Source organism: Pteropus vampyrus, unplaced genomic scaffold (assembly GCF_000151845.1).
Source record: "Pteropus vampyrus isolate Shadow unplaced genomic scaffold, Pvam_2.0 Scaffold121, whole genome shotgun sequence".
NCBI classification, from domain to species: domain Eukaryota; kingdom Metazoa; phylum Chordata; class Mammalia; order Chiroptera; family Pteropodidae; genus Pteropus; species Pteropus vampyrus.
Genome location: NW_011888902.1, coordinates 2,741,312 through 2,746,819, shown reverse-complemented (window position 1 = coordinate 2,746,819; position 5,508 = coordinate 2,741,312). Strand labels below are relative to the sequence as shown.

At 45.6% G+C, this 5,508-nt stretch overlaps 1 long non-coding RNA gene across 1 annotated transcript in view; it reads right to left on the bottom strand.

Moving 5' to 3' along the window:
* Nucleotides 1–3,280: 3,280 nt before the first annotated feature.
* The window catches only part of LOC105296169, a 94,606-nt gene continuing 92,378 nt past the window's right edge, over nucleotides 3,281–5,508 (bottom strand). Inside the window, exon 12 of the long non-coding RNA XR_002781868.1 lies at nucleotides 3,281–3,545. This is a non-coding gene — a long non-coding RNA (uncharacterized LOC105296169). The remainder of the gene's footprint in view (nucleotides 3,546–5,508) is intronic.

The following is a 5,508-nucleotide window of genomic DNA, read 5'->3' as shown; positions in this document are numbered from 1 at the left end:
ACCCAGTGAGCTCTGCAAAATAATACTTTCTATGTGTGCCATAACGGGACAAAAGTCAGGAAGAACTATGCAAATCCAACTCACTCATTTTATGCACGAAGCCTAACTGAGATCGTTTCTATTAAACACAGATTTGTATCAAGCGGAGGCAAAACTCTGTCCAAATTGTCTGTGTTCAGCTGTCTTCCAGGTGACTTAGGTCACTGCTTGGGAAAGCTGATGAATTATGTAACGAGTGGTAACTAACGTAACTCAGAAAGCCAAATACGCTGTGCTGAACGTCTATTCATTTGCATCCAAGGCGCACAACTAGCCAGGTGAGAATGAGAATAGGCGTTTATCCGCATAATATCAACACACATTCCTGTCGCTTCGCTTACGTGTTTTCAGCAAACATACGCCATTTCAGTCTGAATTACCTTTAAGTTCGAGGTACCCATCCGACACTTCGATCCCACACTTGGATTTGTATATAAAGTTATAATTTCGAAAATCGAGATGTCAGAAATGTGAAGACAGCGAAGTAAGAACGATATACTTAAAAAAAATCTAAGTTTCCGAGACAACAGGCGTTTGCCCCTTTACTTAATTATTCCGTAAAGATTAGTTCAAGTTCGACCTGGAGAAAGGTATTCAGAGGGAAACAGGCACATGAAAGGCTATGCCCCAAGGGCGCGGGGTTTCTGCTCTCTGGGCTTCTTCGCTGTTTCTCGCAGGCAGTGAGTGGAGAAGTGACATCTGGGCCTTTGCAGACCGGGACTCGACGTCGTGCCCAGCTCGAGTCCGGCCCGACTTCTGGCTCCTTGGTTGCTTAATACGTTCATGGCCTCATTCCAGTTCCCAGTGGCCGGAGTTCTATTCCACATCACACGGTCCCTGTCCCATCTGGTGCTAATTGGCACCCTTGTGGGTAGTTTCCAAAAGCAGAACAGGAAAAATAAAAAGGATTATCTTTCTATCCCTGGAAGCTAGAAGCTTTGTACGGGCAGTCCTCGATTTAAAATGAGCTGCGTACTAAGACGCCGTATGTAAATCAGTTGTTTAGAAACCAGAACAAATTTTTCTAATAAAGTCATGCCTGACGGTTAGTTCCCAGGTCAGCCCAGTTCTCAAAAGACCATCTAACCCGTGAGGTACCCAAGAAAGAGTTCTCATTTTAATCGCGTGGAACCATCGTGGGCGAACCAAGAAGTAGGAAGGGATGGTGAAACCAATACTACCTTTGGTGACTCTCACCGATCGTGGGACCTTGGACAATTCCCAGGTATCTTTTTAGCCCCAAGTGTCTTTAAATGAAAGGGGGGCGGGGGCAGATAATAAAAATTGTTTTTCATCTATCTCTGGGTTGTTATTGCAAGAACCAAATAAGATGGAGTCTATGAGGCAATTTGAAAACTATTTCCCCTCCCCCTGAAATAACAGAAGCACAGGTTTCCTCTCTGCTTCTTCCTAGATGTCATTAGCAGGGGGAGGTGAGTGAGAGGCTGTCGCCTCTTTGTGGTTCCCACTGGGGATACGGGGGGTGGGGCACTGAAGCGGTAGCAACAGAAGCTACTGAGCGATGAGACCAAGGGGCTGGCTCCTTAGAACCTTCTGTCCCATCGAAATCCTCCAAAGTGACCTCTTGGTCTAGGCTGCTCTCTGTCACCCTTGCATTTTCTTCCTAGGACTCCAGGGATCGGTCTGTTGGTTTCATTGTCAACACCTGTTGCTTTTAAACAGTACACCTTTCTCCTCAACTTTATCGAAGCTTTAACAGCCTTCTTAAGGTTTCATAATGAATTTGATTATTCGATCATAAGAAAAGGGAAAGAGAAAGTCAAAAGACTCATCACCCTCGGTTCTTTCTATTTATCTATATTTTCCGAAAGACGCGGATGAAAAACTAGGCCACGCACACTTGATAACTGTATATCTCTGTAATCAAAGAACATTTATGTTTTATCTATATCTTTAAAAAGAAATAGACTCAGGGAATTTCATCCCAGTACCTAGTACAGGCTTGAACCTCTGCATAGGGACTGGGTATAAAACCAGCAAGGTATCACTGAGGCTGGAGAACGAGGTAGGCTGCCTGGAAAGCGGGGGAAGAAGAGTTATTCTGGGTGGAGCGATCGCCCTTGCCTGTTCTCCTGACCTTCCTCCCCTTCCCACAAGGAAAAAGATACCATCCCGGGTAGCAGGTACAGTGTTTACTACAGCTGCAGTTACTCACTTCTGGCCACTACCTGTTCTGTCTTCTTTCAAGTGATCCTGCCAGCACCTCCACTGCCCTGCACCCTCTGCCATGATGATGCCGAATAATCTTGCCCCATCCTCTTTGTCTCTCTGCACTCCCTTCAATAACCTCACGTCGCTCTCCTCCTGCCTCTTCTCTATGCCTCCCCATCAGCTCTCTGCAGTTCAATTCAATTTAACAAATGATCCATTATTCTATTAGAAATGCGACGATGTTATAACACGGTTCCTATCCTCAAGGACCTGTCGCGTCTGTAGATGCAGCGTGGCACACAACAGGGAATGCAGAGGTCAAGTGCTAAGGACACAGAGGAGGGGACGGTTGATCCGGACTATATGGGTTTTCGGGTGGGGTGGGGGGAAATCAGGAGGTCGTCATGGAAACTGCATCTCCGAGGGTACGGGAGAGTTAAAGGGGAGAAGGCCTTTTAAATAAAAGGAAGACACCTTTAAAAAATTCTAGTTTGAGTATCCTATGGTGGAAAAGATCACACATTAATAAGCTACTACTGCTTTCCGGAACTCTGTTATTTTTTTCCCAGGACAAGTGAAAGAGAACCTTCAGGCTTCAAAAAAAAATCACTGATAAGAGTGACAAAGACAGGTGGGTCAAGTAAGAGAAATACTCATATCTTTCTTTCTGCCTTTACTCTAGACACAAGTCCCTAGGAGCCCCGAGAAGCAACCCACTAAACTGGAACTCACGAGGAGCGTATCTTAGCCACCCGTGGCTCACTACCAAGGCAGCCGTGCAGTCAAGGATACTGGCTCACGCTAATAAATTCTCTGCTAAAACCCCCAGTGGAAAGGTTGTAATCATGTGGTTCTAGTTAATGAAAGTATAAACAGAGGCCATCCCATTCTAATTTAGACGAAGAGAAAAGTTAGAATCTGGGCTTCTCAGGGCAGTGACTCAGATACTGAGCCATTAACTCAAGAGAGAGCCTGTGTTGACATGTACAAATTGGGTGTCTGTTTTGACTTGACTGGTCAAGGAAACAGGCAGGTTAGGTTTAAAAACGGAAAACAATAGCCAAGATGGTCAAAAAACAGTCAAAGTGATTGTTTGACAGATGATTATTATTTCCGTTTCGGTCTGTCACTTATGTCAAGTAAATCACACCAGTCGAAGCAGATGGACTTCAGGTCTGACACGCTCCTAGGAGAGTTCCACTACCCTTGTCGTTCACGGGGAGGCTCCAAACTTCCTCCTCTGTTTACTCACTCGTTTATTTTCAGTCCTCCTTGTTCTCGTTTCCGTTCGGACTCCATCTCTTCGTTTCCCACCGTGTTCTCTTCATCTGTTCCTAAGAGAAAACAGAAAACTGTGTAAACCTTTCCTCTTCTGAAGCTAAGTCTAACGCTGCTTCAAACTTTTAAGGCGTCATGTCAGAAATCAGTTCAGAATTTACATTTCCGAACTGACAGATATATATATATATAAATATAAACTGACAGATATATATATATATAAACACATTTGCGTTGAAGGAGAGAGCATTTTGCCAGCTCTTAAATTCTCGGCTCGATTTTTGGTTGTGCAGAATGGCTGCAGGAAATTTGCTGACACTTTCTAGGAATCAAAACAGTCAGTTTTCTTATTTCTTATTTGGTTTCCCGCGTTCGTATGGTGTCCTCATAACCATCCTGGACTGGAAGTTAGACGGTTTCTGTTCTACTGCTGGTTCCGCCACCAGCCAGGGGCTGGCTTTCTTTCCCCTGGGACTTCCTCCTGCATTTGAACATCGGAGGGCTGGTCCACTTGATTTCTACCGCTGTAACATCCTAAGATTGTGATTCTCTAAGGCTTCGATAAAATAGGTAATCATCGTGGGACATTTAGATTTTTTGTCCACGCTTAATGTCCATTTCGGCTTTACCATCAACCTAACCTTGAACATCACAGTGAAAGGCAGCGAGTCCTAGACATGAGAAATAACTAACAGTACAGACTAGATCTCTCCAGACCTCTCCTTCCCGTAGATAGCCGTGATGTATGCTAATATTAAAGGCTAGAGCGTCACGATCTCAGGCCTTCTTATGCTGACATAGTCCTCAGGTCCCTGGAAGTTCTGCCTCTATGGGAGGCCCTGGCCTGCGGTCTCAGCTGGCTGCACATGAGCCAGGTCTTGCGGTAGTGGGCACCGCAGCTCTTAAGTTGAGCCTGTCACTGCTCTACTGCTGGGCACGACAGACACTTTCCTGCTCTGCCAGGCTTGGCATTTTCCCTTGTGGTCCTGCTGGTTCACCAGTCTCCTGTGCCGAGCTGGGTATAAAAGCCTGTGTCAGACGCCGCCCTTATTCCACTGCTGGGTGCCTCGTCTCCGACACCGACTGAGCACCCGCAGGCTCTCGCGAGGCATGGTGGTCGCAGATACAGCACTGGCTCTGCTGGGCACCAACCCTGTGTGTTGACTTCTGGAAAAGGGGTAGGGAGAGATTTTCCCTTTCTGTTCAATTTTGCTAGACGGGATACCAAAGCAGAGTTGTTTATGTCACCAAGCAAAAACAACTATTTCAGCACTTACTTTGAACTGCCCTGCTTCTCATGATCGTCAGACTAAGCCCAGCTGGGGATTAATCTCAGACTTGCTGTGTACAGAGCCATCTTCCTCATCCAGTGACTAAGGCTTTTTTACTGAGTCACTACATCGTGCTTGTACCCTTCCTCCCTCCAGTTCTCTACCAGGAGACAGCTCAGTCTTTATGTAAATAGATTTACAGAGGCTGACACGGCCCTTTTACCAGATGTCCCCAGACGCATCTGAATCTCTTTTAGTCTCAAGCTGAGGCCTTTATTATAGTTGCATAAAGAGCTGGATATGGTTCAAATTCCTGACTATATTTTCTGATTCCCTCAAACCTTCCAACTCTACCTTCCCCCATAGTTCATCCCGTGTGACGGTCCTAATGCAACTTACTGACATGTTTTTTTTTTTATGGTTCGCTGTGTTTCTATCTAGTCTCTCCTTCTGAGCTGTGACCTTTCCCAGAGAGATCTTGTTTTCTTCTCTCATGTCCTCTGTCACATCTTGGAAAGTGCTGCTCTCACACTAGAATTTTGATGGGAACAGAGATATTCGAGAACATCGCTGGTGCTTTGGGAACAGTGAATTAATGTCACCTCCTTGGGTGACAGTACCTCGCTGTGCTCAGGGCACTCAGACATCTCCCACCAGATTTGCAAAGAGCCAGACCTCATGGTGCTATTGAAAGTATAGAGAGAAGTTGGGTTTTCTTCTTCAGCTTTGTATCACCGGATGGTATTTC